The sequence below is a fragment of the Sturnira hondurensis genome, unplaced genomic scaffold (genome assembly GCF_014824575.4).
Source record: "Sturnira hondurensis isolate 20B ecotype Veracruz unplaced genomic scaffold, ASM1482457v3 Scaffold0007401, whole genome shotgun sequence".
NCBI classification, from domain to species: Eukaryota; Metazoa; Chordata; class Mammalia; order Chiroptera; family Phyllostomidae; genus Sturnira; species Sturnira hondurensis.
Genome location: NW_028080032.1, coordinates 2,001,656 through 2,022,986, shown reverse-complemented (window position 1 = coordinate 2,022,986; position 21,331 = coordinate 2,001,656). Strand labels below are relative to the sequence as shown.

At 37.1% G+C, this 21,331-nt stretch overlaps 1 long non-coding RNA gene across 1 annotated transcript in view; it reads left to right on the top strand.

The window, feature by feature from the left end:
• Nucleotides 1–19,399, top strand: part of LOC118990865 (uncharacterized) — a 32,009-nt gene extending 12,610 nt beyond the window's left edge. The window contains exon 2 of the long non-coding RNA XR_005067303.1: nt 15,069–19,399. This is a non-coding gene — a long non-coding RNA (uncharacterized LOC118990865). The remainder of the gene's footprint in view (nt 1–15,068) is intronic.
• Nucleotides 19,400–21,331: the final 1,932 nt, after the last annotated feature.

The following is a 21,331-nucleotide window of genomic DNA, read 5'->3' as shown; positions in this document are numbered from 1 at the left end:
AGTAATCTCAGCTGTGGGTCCTTGTCTTTCATGACTTTGAATATTTCTTTCCAGCCCCTTCTTGCTCATAAGGTTTTGTTGTTGTTGTTGTTGTTTTGAGAAATAAGCTGATAATCTTACAGGAACTCCTGTGTAGGTAACTCTCTACTTTTCCCTTGCTGCTTTTAAGATTCTCTTTATCTTTAACTTTTGTCAATTTAATTATGATGTGTCTTGGTGTGGCCCTCTTTGGGTCCAACTTGTTTGGGACTCTCTGAGCTTCCTGGACCTGTATGTCTATTTCCTTCACCAGAGGTTCCTTGGTGAGGTTTTCTTTCATTATTTTTTCAAATAAGTTTTCAGTTTCTTACTTTTCTTCTCCTTCTGGCACCCCTATGATTCAGATGCTAGAATGTTTAAAGTTGTTCCAGGCACTCATAAGCCTCTCATCATTTTATTGAATTCTTTTTCCTTCATTCTGTTCCAGGTAAATGTTTATTTCTTTCTTTTGTTCCAAATCATTGATTTGAGCACTAGTTTCCTTCCCTACACTGTTGGGTTTCTGTATATTTTTCTTTATTTAATTTTTTATAGCTTTCCCTTCTTCCTTTATTTTGTGGTACTCAATCATTTCTGTGAGCATACTGATTACCAGTGTTTTGAACTCTGCATCTGATAGGTTGGCTATCTCCTCATTGCTTAGTACTTTTTTCTGGAGTTTTGATCTGTTCTTTCATTTGGGCCATTTTTCTTTGTTTTGGCACTCCTGTTATGTTCTAAGAGATGGAACCTTAGGTATTTGCCAGGGCAGGGGAGCCCACTTTTCTGTGTTATGGTGCTGTATATGGAGGAGGTGCCAGAGAGGGAACCATGCCCCTTGCTCAGCTCTTACCCTTCTTTTAGTCATTTTCCCTGCTACCCACAAACAAGGTGAATATTTCCTTCTGGTGTGCTTCCCAGGTGGGTAGGCTTGTGTATGTTCTAGGACCCTGTGGGCCCCTCCAATGAACCCTTCTGTGAAACTAGCAATTTTTTCCTCTGCTACAACCCCCACAGGTTTTTACAGCTAGAGGTTTTGAAGCTTTCTTTTCCTGCACCAGAACCCTGTGTTGCTGGTCTGTCTCACTCTCCAGTTTTCCTCTTGGTTTATCTACACATGAATGTGGGTCCTCTGATCTTGCAGCCACATGTCCTCTCTATCCCAGCTGCCCATCTCCACCCCTCCTATCAGTCTGAATGAATGTTCCTTCTTTAACTCCTTGGTTGTCAGATTTCCATACAGTTCAATTTTCTGGCAGTTCTGGTTATTTGTTTTTTTTAAAAAAAAATTGGTTGTTACCCTTGTTTTTGTTGTGCAAGCACATGAATATCTACCTATGCCTCCATCTTGGCTGGAAGCCCTCAAATAGGTCTGGATCCCTTGCTCACTCTCTTCTTCTTCTGGTATCTTTGTGATACTGATCTTGTTATACTTCACATTGTCCCAAAGGGTCCCTTAAATTCTCCTCATTTTTAAAATTATTTTTTCTTTTTTGATCATCTGCTTGGGTGTTTTTTCTACTTTGTGTTCCAAATGGCTCATTCGATTCTCTGCTTCATTGAACCTACTTTGTTCTTTCCAGTGTATTATTTATTTCAGATATTGCATTATTGCATTCTGTATTTCTGATCAGTCCTTTTTATGGTTTCTATGTCTTTTTAAATGCAGTTGAACATCCTTATAATCATTACTTTAAATAGAAAGTAATATCATGTATATCTGATAAATTGCTTGCTTACAATTAATTTATCATATATAATGTGCAATTTTGATCAAATTTTTGAGGGAAAAATAAGGATGAGCATTATACATGGATATAATGATTACATTTTATGAGTATAATAATTGCCCATTATTTGTGCTCGTGTATAATTGGCACAAAAACCTGGGTGTGTATTATACATAGCAAAATTGGTAGCTCTTCTTCTGAAAAATTTTCTCATTCTTTTATTTTGGGCCTGTTTCTTTGTCTTCCCATTCTGGCTACCTCTTTGTTTTTGTTTCTTTTGTGTATTAGGTAGATCTGCAAAGACTCTCATACTGCCTATGTCTGGCCTATGTCAGATACTGCCTGCATCTGGCCCTGGGCAACCTGTTGGCGATATCAGTGATCTACAGCTTGTGGCTCCCTCTGTTGGCCCTGAGTGTATTTCAGCAGAAAGAAACAAGCTGAACACCAAAGTCAGCTTTTACCAGCAATGGGCCTGAGGGAGGGTCAGGTAAAGTCTCAAAGCTCGCAGTGATCTGCCTTCACCTGCAGGCTTTCTATTAGGCTTAATCACTGAAAGTTCTTCCAGCTGTACTCCTCAGAAGCTGGGCTTAAGCTCCACAGCATGGGGAGAAAGCAGTCCCTGCCAGTTGTGCTACTACTTCCTTCCAGGTTGATGCTGCAAGAAGGGAAGTACTCTGTCCAAGAAAGATGGCTTCTGCAGTATGGGGATTGACTCAGCACAGGGGTCCTTGTAGCTGACCCTTTAACTCTCTCCACAGAGCCACCAACCCCAGACTCTCCTCTCATGGCTCTAGTCCACTCTGCCCTCACTCTGCCAAGCCCAGAGTAAGTGGCTGCTAATAAGATTTTGTGCATTGGCTCTTTAAGATCTCTGCATCTCTTCCCTTCTCTCCCACTGCTTTTCACAGCTAAGTGTTGTTTGGGTTCCTTTTTCAGTTCTGGCGCTCTAGGTCTGGAAGCCCAGCTTGGGGTTTATGACCCACACTTCTAGGGAGAACTCCCCAACTGTTGAAATATCCCTCCAGAACTTCAGTTGCCACCCTTGGGAGCCTATCCAGCCCTCTCATGCCTCTACAGCTCTTACCAGTCTTGTCGTGGTGGTGTTGCTTCTTCCGCAAGTCCTTGGATATAAGGCTTCTCTCTACCTAGTGTTTGGTTGGTTATTCAGGATGATTTTTCTATAATTTAGTTGTAATTCCAGTTGGTCCTGGGAGGAGGTTAATGTAGCTTCTACTCACTCCATTGCCATCTTGGATCTCTTGAATGACTACTATTAAAACCAAAACATAACAAGTGTTAGTCAAGATATTGAGAAATTTAATCTCGTGTGTACTGTTGGTGGAAATGTAAAATGGTGCAGCTGCTATATAAAACAGTATGCTGATGCCTTAAAAAAGGAAAACTAGAACTACCATATGATCCAGCAGTTCCACTCCTGGGTATATACCCAAAAGAATTGAAAGCAGGAATATCTCAAAGAGATAGTCGTACACTCATGTTCAAGACAGTATTACGCACAACAGCCAAAGTGTAGAATGTCCATTGACAGTTGGATACATAAATAAAATGTAGAATATCCATACCGTGAAATATTATTAAGTCTTAAAAAGTAAAGAAATTCTTACATATGCTGCATCATGGATAAACTGTGAGTATATTATGTTATGTGAAAGAATATATTCACAAAAGGACAAATATTGTATGATTCTGCTTATATGAGGTATCTGGAATTGTAAAATTTATAGAGACAGAAAGTGATATGGTAGTTAACAGAAACTGGCCATGTGAGCAGTGGAGATTTATGATTTAATGGGTACAGAGTTTCAGTTTTGCATAATGAAAAGAGTTCTGTGGATGGATGGGGGTGATAGTAACAAAACAATGTGTATATACTTAATGACACTGAACTGGTTAGGCTATAAGGAATGATGCTTTTCATGGGCATTTTGTGTAGGTAAACTATTGAGATTATTTGGCTTTTTAAAAATTGTATAAAACATACATGACCTCTTTCAACTCCAATAGCACAGTAAAATCACCCAGAAAAGCTTTTAAAAATGGCAATTTTTTGGTCTGGGGTATTTTTTAATACCCTGGTATATTTTTTTAAAATCATGGAATTTTTTAAATCCTCACCAGAGGATATGTTTTTAAGTAAATATTCCCAGGCGATTATAATGTATGCGCAGGATTTAAAATGACTGCCTTAGGCTCTCTACCATTGAATTACCTTTATTAGACAGTGATTATTTGGTTTCTATCTGACACTAATAACTATGGCCTGTCCCAAGTAGTTAGCTAGCTTTTCATAATGAAGAATTTAAGATTGGTGACCCCAGCATAGAAATCCTACAAATAAGTACTGCTAGTTCTTATATGATTTGAAAGCAATTCATAACAGCACATTTATTCAATTTGCTTTCAGTCTTGAACCAGATAAGTCAAAAATTCATTTGATGTTCAGATGTAATTAATTCTTAGGAAGGCCATTCACATACTTTTAAGAAAGTGTAACAATGAATTGATGGCCTTATCTGAAGACTCCTACCAAGAGAGACCAAAGTTAAGGACAATAGAAAACAACTACAAACTTCTCTGTATGCTTGTTCTTATGCAAAAAATCCCCAAATAGGTGGCAACCATATTTCCAGAGGTTTAGGTTTGTTATTTCCTTTGGACAAATTTCCAACATGGAGTTCTCCACGTAGTTCTAGCTAATTTTCATATTGCTTCATTACATGTTAGTCCTGGCACCAAACTGAAATCATGTTTTTATTTTTCCTGCACATGAATGCAAGAATAATCTTAGTAAGATGTAATGTGGGCACTTGTCTGTAAGCTTAAAGATTTGCTATAGCTCCCACTCACTGGAGAAGAGTGATGTGAATACCTCCATTAGTCTTGGCCTTTCACCCACTTATACCAATGATTCTATGATGGTCTGGCTGAGATTCAGCTGATCTAGGCTGGGCATGGCTGTGCTGAGCTCTGAGCTGCATGTTGGGTCTATGTCTGGTCCACAAGTCCCTCATCCTCCTTGGACTGGAAGCTATTTGAGGCATGATCTTCTCATGGCAAAGGCATGAGCACAAGGGCAGAGGGACACTTGTGTTGACTTTTAAGATGTAGGCTTGGCGTTAGCACACTATTATTCTGTCACTTTGGGTTACATTCCTTTGGCCAAAGAAAGTGACATGACATCACTAGGGCAAAGAAGTGCACTCCTTCCATGGAGGTCATAAGGAGAGTGAGTAGGTGCTGAACAGTAACTTAATATGCCCACAAGGCATAAGAGAATACAAAACTTTATAATCAATACCATTACCAATATTATTATTAATTGGTTCTTATTTTTTATAAAATAAAGTGCAAGCTTAACTTTGACAGGGTGAAGTTTAATATAGGATTTGAAATCCATATGCTTTACTTTTTGAGATTTTCCATGACTTCAATGAAACAGATTGGGCTTATTTGCTGGAAAATAGTTTTTAGAAGCTGAATCCATCCTTTCAGTGGCATTTTTCAGGGTGGGAAATTGTTTAATTGTGTGTTCTTTGACTTCTTTTTTCTAATTCCATTTACATTGCTTGTGTCTCAACTTCCTAAAGTGTACACAAATAGGGCCAGATGTCAGTGCTGCTATGGTAGAGAGAGCAGGCGTTTTGGGGTGGGCGACATCCTGGGTCCACCATAGACTAGCTTGAACTTGGGCAGTCATGTAAACTTACAAGTACACAGTTTATTTAATAAAACTTGCCCAAACTGACCAATAGGTTGTTGTATTGATTAAATGAGATTAAATATGGAAATACAATTCAAAATATTTACCAGAAAATAGATATCCTTATTTATAATTTGTCTAGACTACAGTCTCTTTGGGTTTTAGCTTTATTTCATTGTGTTTATTTAATTAACTTAATATGTCTTTAATTAGTAGCCAGGAATCATTAAGAGCAGAGCAAAATTTTTCATTTATGGATAAATAGCTAATAGCATTCCTATTTTAATTGTTCTTAAAGACCACTGACAGAAATAGATTGTATTAAAGATGATCAATTAGCTAATTATTTAAATTTGGTTTTAATAATATGAGATACTATAATTGTTTCAAAATTTCCATTTCATATTAGCTAATAGATTTGATCACAAAGGAGATAACTTATCGGAGCAAGTAACTTTACCCTCTTTTCATCATATGTAATAATTATCCCAATATACCTCTCAGGGTAACTAAAATTCAATCAAGTAGCACTCGAAGTATTTGAGAATGCCTGAATTCCCCATTTCACTTTACATGTGAATGGTTTGCTGAATAAGAAAAAATAATGATGTATGCATTCTGGATAATTTTTTTTTACTTCAAATTTTTATCTCTAGCAGTTTTACTAAGTAATATCTCTGACACTATGATTTGATGTCATTGTTAGTTATTACAAGTTCAAAAGGACCAAATTACAGATTTCTTTTAAAACAAAATTTATGTTTCTGAAGTAGACCTGCTAAATTTAGGCAAATATATTTTAAAAATCTCTTGTTTCTTGGGGTTGTGCAGTTTACATCTCAGTTTATTTAACTGGAGAGTTCTAGTAGTATGACTGAGAAAAATAATATAAACAGAACTTTCACGGAGTCATGGGGCTGTATTTGTGTGCTCACAAATCTCAGGTATATAATTAATCATTCAGAGAAAAAGCATAATATGTGCATATAGACATGACTATAATAAGATCTACCAGCAGCTGTATAAAATCCATCTTTTGCCCTGGCTGGCGTAGCTCAGTGGATTGAGTGCAAGCCTGCGAACCACACGATCGCGGTTCAATTCCCAGTCAGGGCACATGCCTGGGTTGCAGGCCAGTTCCCAGCAGGGGACTCACGAGAGGCAACCATACATTGACATTTCTCTCCTTCTGTCCTTCCCTCCCCCTGTAAAGATAAATACATAAAATCTTTTAAAAAATCCATCTTTTTACATTTGTACTAGTGTTTTTAAATGCCAATACATAAATAAATATTTATTTTCTCCAATTATTTTTAGTCTAAAAACTATAGATTCATGGAAAGTTCTTATGTTGTCACATAAACATTTTAAATATTTCCAGAATTTGAAAAAGCTCAAAACTTCAAAATGGAAATGCTGACCTCAGGGCACAGGACAGCACATTATGAGAGTCCCCAAATGAATTGTTGCACAATAGACATCATTTCATTTTTGTGTGTGATGAAATAGTCTTCTAATGAAGAATACTGAAGACTCTAAGAAAGCCCGGAGTGCACAAAGTGGAAAGTATGAATGCAAAGGATTTTAATCCTAAGTAGTAACATATGGAGCATTGATTGCCAAAGTATTTCGATTCTTTGACCCTGAGTGCTCTTCGCATGGTGACTTCATAACTATTCTCTTCAGCATGTGTCTGCATCTGTTTTCCTACCTCTTAAATCTGGGCTGGCCTTGGGACTTGACTAGGCCAATAGAATGTGTAAGAAGTGAGAGTGAGCCAGCCTGGAACTCATGGTACCTCAAACTTCACTCTCTGTTTTGGAGTCCTGCCAGCACCTTGGGAATAAGCCCTGGTAAGACTGTTGGAGGCTGAGAGTACATATACAGCAGAGCCCAACTGTCCTAGTGCAGGCCACACCAGACCAATCTTCAGCCACAGACCCCCAAACATGAGAGGGCCCACCTGAGATCAGCAGAACAACATACCTGACCTGCACCTGGCCACAGAAGGATGAGGGAGCACACTGAGACCAGAAGACCCAACCAGCTGACCCATAAATTTTTGAGCAGTAATACCTACTTAGTATTCTTGGGAATGTCTACTCAGTATTTCTAGTCACTACTTCTGGGTTACTCTAACTAATGTTGAAATGCATTCTTTTAGATCTAAGTATTTTTTTGCTTTGTTTGTTTTTTTCACAGTAACTATTCTCATGCTAGATTTCCTCAAACTCCCATTGATTTTAAGAAGAATCAATGGCTTAAGCAATTTTCTCAGAAAGTCCTGTGTAATTAATGTCTTTTTGTCCTTTACCTGAGACAACTCTGTGACTGAATCTGCCACTGGCAAAGAAGTATCAAAATAATTTTTCCAAAAGTCCAAATCTAAAAAAAGTCTAGTAAAATGAATATTAGTTTACAAATTTAAAGCTAGTTGAATTGAATTTATAATACTGAAAGCAGAAAAGATGAGCACAGGCCTGTGAACCAGAGGATCGCAGTTCCATTCCCAGTCAGGGCACATGCCTGGGCTGCAGGCCAGTTCCCAGCAGGGGACACATGAGAGGCAACCATACACTGATGTTTCTCTCGCTCATTCCTTCTCTTCCCCTCTAAAGATAAATAAATAATTTTTTTTTAAAAAAAGAAAGAAAGCAGAAAAGATATCAAGATGACAAAAAAATCTAAAAATATCTCTTCTCTTAAAAATGTCAAAATTAAAGTGAATAAAAATCATTTACCATGGATTGAGTAAATAGCAACAAATACATATTGTATAAAACACAGAAATAGAAAATAAAGGAATACTAAAAGGGCAAACTTTTAAAGAATAAACAAATCAGACCAGTAAAATATTAATATAAAGTTGAGGGTATAATATTAGTATCAGAGAAGAGAAGCTTAAAAAAGACAAAACACATAAAGGTTAAAAGTCTAATTCACAGCAAAAAAATTACCTAAATAAGATAGCAAAAAATATTAACCAGTAAACATCATAACAAAAAAAGAATCATAAACTATAAAAATGCTAGAAAAATAGCTATACATATGTAAGAATTTTAAGTTCTGAACAAAAATTGATTTGAAGTCATAAAAAATATATTAAGTAGCACATTTTTATAAAAAATAAAGTATTTTATTTTAATCCCTCATATATAAAATTTTCCATGTATTAGAAAAGAAAGTAGAAATAGTAGACTACATTCTAGATGTACACATATGCACATGAAGTAAGCCAAAAAAATAATAACCAAATCAAAGGGAAAAACTGCAACTACCTAGCAAATTTTAAGTTTTCCTCCCATAAGATATCTGGGATCAAAGAAATAATGAAATTATAGTTGCAGAAGGAATATAAAGGAAAGAATAAAGAAATGGGATCTCATCAAAATAAAAAGCTTCTGCACAGCTAAAGAAAACAGCATTAAAATAAAAAGACAACCAACTGTATGGGAAAACATATTTGCCAATGATACCTCAGACAAAGGTTTAATCTCCAAAATATACAAAGAACTCACACGACTTCACTCTAAGAAGACAACTAACCCAATTAAAAAATGGGGAAAGGACTTGAACAGACACTTCTGCAAGGAGGACATACAGAGGATCCAGAGACACATGAAAAGATGCTCAATATCACTAGCTATCAGAGAGATGCAAATTAAAACTACAATGAGATACCACTTTACACCGGTGAGAATGGCTATCATAAACAAAGCAATAAACAACAAATGTTGGAGAGGGTGTGGGGAAAAGGGGACTCTGGTCCACTGTTGGTGGGATTGCAGACTGGTACAACCATTATGGAAAACAGTATGGAATTTTCTCAGAAAACTAAAATTGGACTTGCCTTTTGACCCAGCAATTCCACTGCTGGGATTGTATCCTAAGAACCCTAAAACACCAATCCCAAAGAACCTATGCACCCCAATGTTCATAGCAGCACAATTTACAATAGCCAAGAGTTGGAAGCAACCTAGGTGCCCGTCAGTAAATGAATGGATCAAAAAACTATGGTACATATACACAATGGAATTTTATGCTGCAGAAAGAAAGAAGGAGCTCCTACCTTTTGCAACAACATGGATGGAACTGGAAAGCATTATGCTGAGTGAAATAAGCCAGGTGTTGAAGGACAAATACCATATGATTTCACCTTTAACAGGAAACTAAACAACAAAACAAACAAGCAAGCAAAATATAACCAAAGACACTGAAATAGAGAACAGGCTGACAGTGACCAGAGGGGAGAGGGGAGGGAATTTCAGGGGAAATAGGGGAGGGATTTAGAGGAACATATATAAAGGATACATGGACAACAAGTGAGAAGGGTGGAAATGGGAGGGAGGGGGGAGCACGGGGGTAGGATGGGATGGGAGTAATAGACAGAAAACTGTATTTGAAAAATAATTAAATTAAAAAATTGGAAAAAAAAGAAATTATAGTTGCAGAGTATCTAGAAAGTTATTATAATTAAAGCAAAAAAACATTAAAACCTGAAAGCACAGAAAAATACATAGCCTTATACAGCTACATAACTAAAAGTAAAGAATGAAAACAAAGAACTAACTACTCAAAACCAAACATTAGAAAACAATAACAAAGTAAACCCAAAGAAAAGTAAGGAAATAAAGATAACAAAATTGATGAACTGGAAAGAAAGAAAAGTAGATTAAGTTGAAAAGCAAAGTAATAGAATAGGTAACTTACTGATGAAGCAAATTGAAAGAAAGAAAGAGAGAAAGAAAGAAAAACAATATTAAAATTTGAAGACAAGTAACAAAAAACAAGAAAAACTTAAAACTACTCAAAGAAAGTACTTTTTTGCAATTTTTGCAATTTTTCAAATTGCAAATATACTGAATTTTTTGGTGACATTGAGCATGGCCTTAGAAAATAGAATTGATAAAATTTACCCCAGTGAGAGAATAAAGCATATTTACACATTAGTTTTCCTGGAAGGAAATCACAAGAAATTAACAATAACACATCCTTTGAGGGAAGAGATCTGTAGAGAAAGGACAGAATTTCACTGTTCATGTCATCTCTTTCTGAACTGTCTGAATTTTCTAGTCATATCCACATTTTTTTTAATCTGGGTTTTCTGGGAAATGAGTTTGTATTTTTTTATATTACCACAAATGGAAAAACAACAAAAAGAATAAAAGGGACAACGGCAAACAGGGTGTATAGGGTGGAGATTAAGGAGTCAGGGGTATGGTGCTGGGTGGAAAGTATGGGAAGATTCTGAACAAGTTTTATCTGGAAGCAAGGGATGGGCACTAGGTCTAGTGCAACGGAAAAGGCAACTGGCAATGGGTCAGCAGCCGAGCTAAGCAAGGAATGGGAGAACCCATAACAATGTTCTTGCACGAAAATGGACCCAGGGTTGGTCAAGGAGTTTCTCAGAACATCCAAGCTGGCCTGCTCCGGCGTTAATCAACAGCCTCATTTTTAGTACACTTCCCCGTGCACCCTATTGGCCGTCACTCAGAATTTCTTGTTCTAAAAATCACTATGTTTGTTTGTTTTTCAATGTTTACTGAAATTTATTTTGGGAGTAATATCCCAATGGGAGCTATTTAATTCAATTGAGCATTAGCACTCTTTGACCTGGTATCACTGTTTTGGACACACTTATCACAGCAACAGGATAATTACTAATGCAAACCTGTTTTTCCTTCTACAGTAGATTAGAAAGGCATGTTCCTCAGTCAGAAAGAAGCAAGTTAACTGAATGAAATGCAATTTCTTTTCTTTTTTCTATTTGAAAGTACATTTAAAAGAAGACACACAGGTACCATATAGCTTGTCAGTAACTTGACATTGATAAATAATACATGATTTGTGTCCTATTTCCGATTTTCACACAGGGAGTGTTTTCTCCTCCTTAACTTTGCTCTTGCTGTTTTATCTGGGCAGGACATTTCTTTACTCATTTATTCATGTCCTCTTTTCTTTACTGGACAAACTACAAACAAGTTTCAAACTAAAATACCTCCAATTTAGTAAAGGTTTTCCTGCTGACTCCAGGCCCAACAAATCTCTAAATCTCTACTGTCACTGTGAGTTCATGTTGTTCTTTCATACCACTGAGCATACCACTGATTTTATATTGTAACAGTATTTATGCCCCTGTCTCCTCCCCTTAAACAACAGGACCTTCAAGGGCCAGGCCAGGGCCAGAAATTTGCAGCCCATAGAATGTTATAAAATTTTTTAAAGATTGGGATAAATGTATTGGAAATTAAATACTTCAATGTTTTTAGATCAAACCATTTGGTCACATTATAAACTTTGGTACATGTGTTCAATTTTGGATTGCAGTGATGGTAATGGTACCTGGCTTTGCTTGGTCAACCCTAAATATTAGTCAACTAAAATACTTTTAATGTGTCAAGGTGATTATCTTTCTAAAGGAAATAATTGTTCCTTATTATGAGTATTAATTAGATTTTCTCATTAAGTTTTATTGAAGAGAGCCACAGGTTTTAGTATGCCAGCTCACTCCTCATTTTATCTAGCACATGGATATATATGAGCACATTTGGGTTCCAAATAAGTAATTAGAGAAACAAAGTATTTAATATTGGAAAAGAATGAATTGCACCGCCTCAGGATAATCTGTCTGCCATAATAACTAGTGCAGCTTTTCTTCCTACCCAATAGGAATAATAAATGCCCTATAAGTGTACTGTATTTAAAATAAGGTTTTAATAACTTATTCCAACATGGAGTGTGATTCCCTTGAATGCTAATCAAGGGTTTTCTCCCAAATTGCACTATATACTTCTTCATTTATCTTTTTAATCAACAGTCATGTATTAGATACCTGTCAATTTAATAGGCGCTCTGCTAGAGATAGACACTGGCTAGTGTTTTGAAAAGTGAAACTATTTTATAGTTTCATCACGGCTTTGACCCCCACAGATAAGCTTGTGGCTTATCTGTGAAAAAATCTGCAATTACGTTGTACTCCAGAAACTAATATCATAGCTCAATTGGAAAGAAGGAAGGAAGGAAGGAGGTTTTCTATATAGGCTATTGCTTGTACAATGAATGTTTTATTTAATATTATTTTGTATATTCTTTTATTTGTTACTTTGGGACGGTGAGATGCAATTTGTCTCATAATCATAGCAAATATGGAAAGCGACACTGACAAATGTTTCCTAAGCATAAACATGCACAGTTTGCTGAACTCACTGCTTTCATTCAGGTGTGACTATTTCTTGACGGTGGAAGAAATAGTGAGGCTCTTCTCTCAGGGCCTGAGTCACAGAGGGGGAGGAACAGGCCTCGGGCTGACATTTCTAGTGGGTCTCATATTTGGGCTCTGATGTGGTTTTCACAGTTTACATGTACAATCACAGAGGGAAACTGAGGGGTTGAATGATAGATAATACCACTCAAATGGTATTTGGAAGTAAATGTTGAAAATATATCCAAATATTTCATCTAATTTGGTCATTTATTCATTTTTTTAAAATATGCTAGGTGCCTTAAAAGATAAAAATATCTAAGTGAGTTTAAGTGTTGTTCATATAACAAAATATCTTAAACTAAAAGTAGAAAACTTATTAATTCAGAATTAAGATTTCTCAGAACCCTGTAGCTGAGAATTGCTAAGAAATCTTTTCCTGAGTAACTCTTTTTGAATTTTTTTTATTTTTAATTTATTTAGCTTGCACACACTGTAAAACTTATAAGCCTATCTTCTTTAAAAAAAGGATCTTGTTTATTTATTTTTAGAGAGAGGGAAAGAGAGGGAGAAAAACATCGATATGTGGTTGCCTCTTGCATGCCCCCAACTGGAACCCTGCCTGCAACTCAGGCATGTTCCCTGACTGGGAATTGAACTGGCAACCCTTTGATTCACAGGCTGGTACTCAATCCACTGAGCCACAACAGCCAGTGTCATAAGGCTATATTTTTAATCTAACTGTATATAATTTTTGGCGAGCAGGAAGATATTCAAAAGAAAAACAATCATTATTTCTAAAGTATAGATTTACTTTTTAATCAAACAATAAATAACTGAAAAGTTAGTCTTCCATTTTTTTCACCATGCCATTTCCCAGAGGCAGCCATTGTGATAAGCTTGCTATTTATTCTTTCAAGCATTGTCTATGCATATACCTATATCTATAGCTCATCTAAATGTGTCTTTGTAATCTGTATAAGTACTTGAATCTAATTACATATCTTGGACAGCAATGTATCTCTTTACTAGTATTAATAGGCATTCAGGTAATTTCCAGTTTTCATGTTTATGTAAAATGGTTCAGTGAACATTCTAGTACAGATTTTTCTATAAACACATGGGAATGTAGCTATAAATTTCTAAAGTGAAACTTTTCTTTCAGAATGTATGCACACTGAAAAGTTGTAGATATGTCCTCCAAAGAGTCTATGTCAATCCACATCTTTACCAATTGTGCCTCAGGCTGGGTTTACCTCCCAAACCCTGGAGTAATGATGCCATTCTTTACTCAGTTCAATGCGTAGAAAAAAATTAAAAAAAAAGAAACAGCATAAGCCCTGGCTGGTGTAGCTCAGTGGATTGAGCGCAGGCCTGTGAAGCAAAGGATCGTGGTTTAATTCCTAGTCAGGACACATGCCTGGGTTGTAGGCCAGGTCCCCAGTAGGGGACACATGAAAAGCCACCACACATTGATGTTTCTCTCCCACTCTTTCTCTTTCCCATCTCCTCTCTCTAAAAATAAATAAATAAAACATATTTTAAAAAAACAGCATAGAATTTCATCATATTTTTTAATATAACTGAATATACTACTTGGACATTTACCATTTGGGCAAATATAAAACATGTTATTCATCCCACGAGATACGTTCGATAAGTGACTACTAAGGTGGTTCTAAGTTTCTAAAACCCAACTTTCCTAGAGATTCAGTAGTACATAAATGATCGATACATGAAAGAAGCACTATTGTAATGAAAGATCCTTCAGAACTGGGCTGTTTTTTAGGAGGAGCAGAAAATCTTTACTAGAAATTAATATTTCAAAATATACTTATGTTTCCTAAAACCCAAATACCTCAGTCACCAGGTGTCTCAAGAGTATCCTGTGTGTCAGGTATTACTGCAATTAAAGCCAAAGTTAGTTCTTAAAACTCGTAAAATTATAGTTGTAGAAAAGAGTGCTTCAGAGTCTTTTAAAATTTAAAGTTCTTATGAATACTAGACATCTTGTTAAATTCAGATTCTGAGACAGTAGTTCTGGGCTGGGGCCCAGGGTTCTGCATTTCTAAAAGCCCAGAGGTGGCATGGATGCTGCTGGTTTGCAGACCATGCTCTGTGTCAGGGTGGTCTTACATCTCAGCTAGTTTAGCTCTTCATTTTATAGGAACAAAAATGTCATTAACATATTCTAATACCAACCTTTTTAATTTAAAGAAACAAACAGAATTTGCTTAAGAGTTTCAAGCTAACAAATATCCTATTTGGAGACATAATTAATATGTGAACAATCTGTTAGCAATATAACATCTGTAGCTCTCAGAAAATAATAAATACTTCATTAAGGATGGCATGGATTATGTAATCATTATTTTTAATGTTTTGTTCTTTCTAGGTCAAACTACCATCTACACATGAATAGCAATGAAGTTCTCATAAATGAGCAGAATACCCAGGAGGCACGAAGAGTTGGAATTCTTCAAAAACTCATGCATTATGACATTACGACTTCAGAAAAGATACATTTTATAACTCTAAAAACTCAATTGTGGAAAGGATAAACAAGCTATTTGATGGCAGAGCACTAAAACTTGTTGAAATGCCTTTGGAGCTTTAACTGTACAGACTCACCAAAATGTTTCACAGATTTAATTTAAAAATGTTCCTTCAAAACTGCCTTAGCCAATCAGAACATTTTTTGCCATTGCCTCTGCTGGTCTCAGTGTGGTCCAGGAGAAGCATCATCCCTCACTAGCTCACTGAGAAACAGTACAAAGGTTCTGCTTGCTATCTTACAGGTTTGACTGTATGTGATTTCTCTCTTCACCATAACGCCTTGTCAAAGCTTGCCACACTTACTATATTCTGTATTTTACTTGCTTTGGTTATTTGTCAAGTATTCCTAATTCATCTTCAAATTATCCCTAAATTCTAGCAATTTCTCCTCAGCTGCTTTGTATTCTCAATAGTGCTTTCCCAAATGCCATGAATATTAATATTTTTCTGAGTCAATGAACCCACCAAACCTTAATCCACAAGTATAAATGCTGTACATTTCAAAGAAATTGTGGAAAATTAATGGAGGACCATCAGCAGAGGAATGAGCTTATCAGAATTCTCGAAATTCAACAAGAAGGTCCAGAAGTTAGGATCTTAAGTATTTGTTCATATTTTTACAAATGGCTAATTATTTAAGAGTAGCTAATCAGCAGCAAAATTCCAATTTTTCAGACATTCACACTCTTGTTCATGGGAATCCAAGGTGAGAACCCCGACAGCGACAGAAGAGCTACTGGGCTGGAAAGGTCTGTGAAGAGTCTTTGGGAAAGGAGAAACAAAGGAAGCTTGACATTCTGGAATGTGGAACTCAGCTGTACTTGGTTCCCTGGAGAACTGACCGGGACACAGCATATGTGTGCAGAAAGTTTACCTTGAGCACTTCATCCCAAACTGCTGGAAGACATCGAGTTGTCCAGCTAAACACCATGGGCAATTTTGGCTCAATCCTCCAGGGGGTGCTCTGAAAAGCTGCATAAGAATACACCTCCACGTTGTCCACCAGAAGGACAAACAAGAGAAATTATCCATCAGCTTTCTTCTCCCTTTGGTCAAGAATTTCTCTGCAGGGTGTTCATGACCTTGAACTTCTAGGATTGTATCTAATCCATGCTTTGAAACAGTTGAATGATTTCCAGAAGGCATCTTAAGAGATGGCAAAAGAGAAGTTCCAGGACAGAAAGCAAGAGATGGGTATTGCCAAGTGAAGTCATCAAACTGGCTACTGTAAACAGGGGGGCCAGAGGAGGTGATCTGGGGCACAAGAGAATGACTGAGACCACTCTCTTAGTAGTACACGAACCAAATGCGAGTCTGTCTGCTCTGGAAATAATGAGCACAGGATCATATCCATCTTTTTTGGAGAAAGGGGCACTCAGACCAAGGGGCAGCCAGCAAGAGACACAAATTAGAGATCAGAAGACACCAGGGCCTCTGGGGCATTGCCCTTGCTAAGAACCAAACTTCACCTTCCCTCTGCTTCAAACAAAGACCAACACCTGGGTGGGAGGTTTCCTTCCTATTCATGTTTTTGGTATTTGGTTACTACTTATTTTAACTTGCCAGCCTTCACAAAACAATTCCGTCTGCCAGCTACTTCTTATCTGCATATAAATTGTTTTATCTCTTTAGGTGCTCTGAGTTTTGTGAATTTTAGGGAAACCTCTCAGGCTTTAATACTTATACCCCTAGTTTTAGTTTCTCCAAAAGCTGACCCTGAGGCAAGGGCATGGTACAAGTAGTTTATTTGGGTGGTGACCCCAGGAAGTGAGTGCTGCAAGGGAGTGGGGAGTAAAGCAGGGAAGGAAAGGCAGTGTGTGTACAAGAGCAGATCTCAGTCTTTCTGATCACGTGCACCACTGAGTGACTGGAGCTGGGTGTCTATGCCCAGGCTCCAGTTCCTCACATATTGAAGGTTCCTCCCGGGCACAACCCTATGGTACTTCCAGGTTGCCCTGCATACAGACAGAGAAGCAAGCAGATACGTGCAGCTGGTTGAGGTAGAGGGGATGGGTGTACATAGGGCTGCAGTGAATTGGCCAGACATTGGCCAAGGGCATATAGATTGGAGCATCATGGCTTCTACTGTGCACCCTGAGATAATTTTGCACAGGTCAAAATGTTCAAACACAGAGAAAAACAATACCTCTTTCTGGTATGTAGGTGGAATGAAGAATATTTAATTATTAAAGGGTTAGAGGCAACTAAAATAGCTTTGAAACTGAGATTATTTATCAAAATTTGCAGACAAAAACTTCAAAGTGGAATTAGAGCCCCTTAATGAAAATCTCACTGGCTGTGGCTGAAGAACAAATTAGGAAAGAAACCAACATGCTTATTGCTCTACCCTACAAACAAAGGCCCTCCCCAAACTATGTTAAGTAACTGCTCTGCTCTGTTCCTGTATGAACACATGGAAACCATTGGGGATTTTTTGATTCTCTGTCATTAGTCATTGCTCTGGACTGACACTGAGGTGGAGTCATTCAAAGAGGAGAAGGGTTGTGACCCTCTTTTTTCCCACCCAGTGTTTTCTGACAGAAGGACAATGACAATTTATGAAAATCTGACTTAAATGAAATTGATTTCGCAAGGGACAGAAGGCTGAACAGAACATAGAAGAGAGGCTAGAAAGAAAATAGTCTCGATGGCTTCGTAGATTAAAAACTCACAATTCTTCATTTTCTTCTAATTAAATTATAAATACACCCTTCTGCCACGGCATTAGGGTTGACAGAGTGAACATCTTGGATTCTCTGGGCTTGGCCACGTGACTTGTTTAAACAAAGTTAGCAGACATCACATTAATCTGAATGTTGCACTTGTCTTCTTGGCAATTGTGATCCTCTATGAAGAGGACACATCCCAAGTAACCTCTCTTCTTCAGCTTTAGCTTAGGCTTCAGGATGAAATGTGGAGCCAACGCAAATGCAGACTCACAGCCTCTAGCTGTGTCTGTTTCCCGCTCCTGACATGCCAGAGAGTGAGATAGACTCACGGTTTCCAATTTCCTGGGTATGATCTGGCCCATGGAATTTGTTAATACAGGCTCTTTCTTTAACAGCCAAGGCATGTTAGGGGGTTCCTACTGTTACTAAAATCTAGGGTGTCTCACTGTTCCATTTGTCATCTTATTCACTCATCGGCTATGCAAAAAATTCCCAGTAAAATTTCCCCTGTGTTAAATGCTTTGAATGGACTCTGTTTTCCTGGTGGGTCCCAGCTTGATATAGTTCTCAACCTACTGTCTAGTTTCTCCGATTTAGCATCCCTGATGTTTGTTCCACTAGAGCCCACTCTGCCCCTAAGGGAGTAGGGGTGGGTGGGGTGATAAGATGTGTGATATACACACCATCTTAAGGAGGTAGAACGATGTCTCTTGTGAGAATGTACGTCACACATTAACCCAATATCTGTTGCTCAGTTACCACTTTAACACAGACGATACAAGAGTGATGTCTCTTTCCAGCAAAATACAACTACACTGCTAATACTACTTGCAGAAGTATGCCGCACCCAGATCTCAGAAAGAAGTCTCTAAACTCTGGTTATACCAGGTATGGTTTGTGAACCAGGTGCATAGCATCACCTGAGAGCTTTAAGAAAATGAGAATTCTGGGCCACAATCCAATCTTGCATTTTTATAATTCACATGCCATCAAATTTAACCATTTAAAGTGTACAATTCAGTCTATGGCCACACCACCCTGAACATGCCCGATCTCGTCTGAAATGCACAATCATCAAAACTATCTGGTTCCAGAATATTTTCAACACTCCAAAAAAAAAAATCCAGTCATAAAGCCAGTCATGGGGGGTGTAAAATATAGGGAATGTAGTCAATAATACTGTAATCACTATGTATGGTGTCAGATAGAAAGCACACTTATTGGGATGATCAGTTTGTAAGCTAATACAGGTCTCATCACTCTTGTACACCTGCAACTAATAAAATACTATATGCCAAACGTAATTGAGAAGTGAAAACAAGAAATCCTGGACCCATGAGGAGTCACTTTTTATTCCCTCCTCCCTGACCCTTAGACAACTACTAACCTGTTGTCAACATGGATTTGCCTATTCTGATCATTTTATGTAAGAAGAATCCTATAAGATTTGACTTCGGTTTCTGGCTTCTTTCACTCAAAATAAATTATGCATGATGTATCTGTCTTGTGCCATGTATCAGTACTTTATTCCTTTTCACAACTGAGTATTTTATTTTATAGGTATATCATATTTGGATTGTTTGTATCTTTCAGCTATTCTCAACACTTATGTAGAATTTGTATAGAAGTTTTCATGTTAACACATGTTTCAATTTCCTTGGGTATAAAACTAGGTGTGAAATTGCTGGATCATATGATAGCTCTATGTTTAAGGTTTTGAGAAAGTGTAAACTTTTCCAAAGTGGCTGTATCATTTTACATTCTTCTCATTAAGGTTTAAGGGTTTCAATTTTTCCACAGCCTCACCACCACTTGTTTTTGTTCATATTTTTGATTATAGAAATCCTAGTAAGTATGAAGTTGTATTTTATTATAATTTTGATTTGCATTCCTTAATAATTAATGACGTTCTTTTCCTGTGCTTCTTGAACATTTCTTTAAAACAAACTTTTCTTTCTTCTTCAACATTTCTTCTTGAACATGTTTTTTGGAGAAGATAATCAAAATCCTCTGTCCATTTTTTAATTGAGTCACTTGTCTTTTGTTGTTGAGTTATAGGAGGTGTTTATATAATCCTGGATACTGTAAATTTATCAGATATATCATTTGCAAATATTTTCTTCTAAGTTCATGGGTTGTGTTTTTACTTTTTAAATGATGTCCTTTGATTCATACATTTTGAAATTTTTTACTAAAACAAATTCATCTATTTTTCTTTTTTAAAATATATTTTATTGATTATCCTATTACAGTTGTCTCATTTTCCACCCTTTATTCTCTTCTCCCCTGCACATTCCTCCCACCCTCATCCCTCCCCCCTCCCCACCCCTCGCTTAGTTCATGTCCATGGGTCGTACATATAAGTTCTTTGGCTTCTACATTTCCTATAGTATTCTTAACGCCCCCCCACTTGGTACATACCATTTATGCTATTCATTCCTTGTATCTTGTACCTCATCCCTTCCTCCCCTTCCCTGCTGATAACCCTCCATGTGATCTCCATTTCTGTGATTCTGTTCCTGTTCTAGTTGTTTGCTTAGTTGCTTTTTGTTTTTGTTTTTAGGTTCTGTTGTTGATAGTTGTGACTTTGTTGTGATTTTACTGTTCATATTTTCACAGATAAGTCCCTTTAACATTTCATATAATAAGAGCTTGGTGATGATGAACTCCTTAGCTTCACCTTATCTGGGAAGCACTTTATCTGCCCTTCTATCCTAAATGATAGCTTTGTTATGATCTTGGATGTAGGTCCTTCCCTTTCATGACTTCTAATACTTCTTTACAGCCCCTTCTTGCCTGCAAGCTTTCCTTTGAGACATCAGCTGATAGTCTTATGGGAACACCTTTGGAGGTAACTGTCTCCTTTTCTCTTGCTGCTTTTAAGATTCTCTCCTTAGCTTTAATCTTGGGTAATGTAATTACGATGTGCCTTGGTGTGTTTTTCCTTGGGTCCAACTTCTTTGGGACTCTCTGAGCTTCCTGGATTTCTTGGAAGTCTATTTCCTTTGTCAGATTGGAGAAGTTTTTCTTTATTATTTGTTCAAATACCTTTTCCACTTGTTGCTCTTCCTCTTCTCCTTCTAGTACCCGTATAATTCAGATGTTGGGACATTTAAAGATGTCCTCCAGGTTCCTAAGCCTCTCTTCATTTTTAAAAATTTTTGTTTCTTCATTTTTTTCTGGTTGGATGTTTCTTTCTTCCTTCTGGTCCACACCATTGATTGAGTCCCAGTTTCCATCCCATCATTTTTGGTTCCCTGTACATTTTCCTTTATTTCACTTAGCATAGCCTTCATTTTTTCTTCTGATTCTCAATGAAATTCAACCAATTCCATGAGCCTCCTGATTACCAATGTTATGAACTGTGCATATGATAGATTAGTTATGTCTTCATCACTTAGTTATATTTGTTCTGGAGTTTTGATCTGTTCTT